The sequence below is a fragment of the Lactuca virosa genome, unplaced genomic scaffold (assembly GCF_052849685.1).
Source record: "Lactuca virosa cultivar CGN04683 unplaced genomic scaffold, Lactuca_virosa_CGN04683_v6 scaffold_196, whole genome shotgun sequence".
Taxonomy (NCBI): Eukaryota; Viridiplantae; Streptophyta; class Magnoliopsida; order Asterales; family Asteraceae; genus Lactuca; species Lactuca virosa.
In genome coordinates, this window is record NW_027629979.1 from 25,001 (window position 1) to 27,500 (window position 2,500).

Genomic DNA, 2,500 nt, shown 5'->3' on the forward strand with positions numbered 1-2,500 from the left:
TTTAAGTGTTGTAGTTCCTACTTAATACATAGTCAATTGAAGTTTTAGTTCCAATCCGAACTGCTCGGAGCTAAGGCACCAAAACATCACATTCCATGCCAAAATCAAAAACACAGCTTGAGATGTACTCAAACTTATGTCTGTGTTCTTCCGAGTTCATCTAAGCGACTTATGAATAGCTAAAAGCCTTATCTGCCTGCCTATCACTAGGCGAAGGGGAAAAAAACCCGAACATGATATAATTACATTTCAAGTCCATTCGTCTATGTTAACAATGACCCACACAACGTTTCAATGACATTCCTACTTGATTTGAGCGACATATCAACAAGTAGGGAACCAAACACTTCAAGGCATGGCCAAAAATAGGCCACATACATTTATGCCCCAAACATGACATTTTTTTTATTTCAAAGCCTTTCATTTATAATAAAAAGCATCCCTACAACATTTCGTGTGAATCCGAATTAATTCGAGCGAGTTATGGACACATTCGCAAAATTATGCATCCCTGGGCAAATCAATGTCTGTTCCTGTCACCAAGCTCTTTGTGCAATATGTATATATAGGGGAACCATGGGACTGCTTCCCACCGGCGCCCCACTTGGTGTCTAGCGCCCAACGCTCTCGAGGCTGGCACGCTCGAGGCATGGCCAAGGCGCCCGGTCTTCACGAAAACGAGGCCAAAACTCCCCCCATAGACGCCCCACTCCCGTGTCCCCTCCCCCCGACGTCTTGCGTGTCCAAAAATTATGCATCATCAGGGAAATCAATGTCTGTTCCTGTCACCAAGCTCTTTGTGCAATATGTATATATAGGGGGTACCATGGGGTCTCATTCGCATAGGTGCCCGGCATGTGGGATGGGCAACTAAGAATCGTGAGGCTGTATCGGCACCAACAGGGCAAGCCAAGCCAAGCCCCACGACCCATGTATGAGGCCACCCCCCAACACGTTGCCTTGGAATTCATTATGATGTTTTTTTAGTTTTTGGAACATCCAAGTGACTAAAAGTGGTATCAAGTTTTAAAATATTTATGAAATTTGTAGACCAAAAGAAATGGCAAAATTCTGTAGAGGAAGAGATTTGAACTTTAGATCTCATAGTTAAATGGCATTCTTGAAATCATGTGTACCAGTTGATCTACGAGATTGTTTTTGTCTAGTTTTTGAATAAACGGATTAAATATGTTCATAAACACGGTAATTGGGCATTTCTAAAATTGACCAGCTTAGTGTGTGACATTCACATCTATCAGGCCTTCAAATTTTACAAAACTCAATTTGAGATTTTCTATTACAAGTTATGATAGGTCAAAGGCAGTTTAAAAGTCAAAATTAATGAAAAACCCCAAAATTGAAGTCCCTAGAGGCTGAATTTCGAAATTTTTTTTTGCCAAACCGCCTTCGGCAGTTTGCCACGACGTAGATCTCGAAAAAATACGAAACTTTAAAAAAAACGTCACCTCGATCCGAGGTCCGAGTCAAAAGATATAGCCTTTCAAAGTTTTTAGATAAAAACACAAAAACTTTCTATACTTGAACTTGTTTCCTTGTAAACAAACGTACACAGCCAGTTACTATCAGTCCATATTTTTCATTTTAGTGTACATTCTACCCTTTGAATTTATTATTTTAACATCCACGCCTTGCATTTGAAAAAAACCTCCGTTTTCAAGTGTGACTCATTCTTCAGTAACTTAGTAATTCGACCATGCATCAGACTTATTTCAGACCTTCTTTCTGCATGCCACTGGTCCTTTTGATGGTGAGCTCGAAATGTTCTTTCTCATCTGCTGCTATAGATTTGCTTTAAAACCATGGGACTGCTTCCCACCGGCGCCCCACTTGGTGTCTAGCGCCCAACGCTCTCGAGGCTGGCACGCTCGAGGCATGGCCAAGGCGCCCGGTCTTCACGAAAACGAGGCCAAAACTCCCCCCATAGACGCCCCACTCCCGTGTCCCCTCCCCCCGACGTCTTGCGTGTCCAAAAATTATGCATCATCAGGGAAATCAATGTCTGTTCCTGTCACCAAGCTCTTTGTGCAATATGTATATATAGGGGGTACCATGGGGTCTCATTCGCATAGGTGCCCGGCATGTGGGATGGGCAACTAAGAATCGTGAGGCTGTATCGGCACCAACAGGGCAAGCCAAGCCAAGCCCCACGACCCATGTATGAGGCCACCCCCCAACACGTTGCCTTGGAATTCTCGAACGATGACCTGAAAACTAGCCCCGTTGCCTTCATTTTCCTCGACACGTTGCCTTGATTTCTCGAACGATGACATGAAAACTAGCCCCGTTGCCTTTATTTTCCTCGACACGATGACCTGAAAATGAGCCCCGTGGCCTAGATTTTCCTCGACGTCGCGAGCATACTAAAAATTATGCATCCTCAGGGAAATCAATGTCTGTTCCTGTCACCAAGCTCTTTGTGCAATATGTATATATAGGGGGGTGGCCGTGAGTGAGCACGGCAAGGGGTGAACGCGCCAGA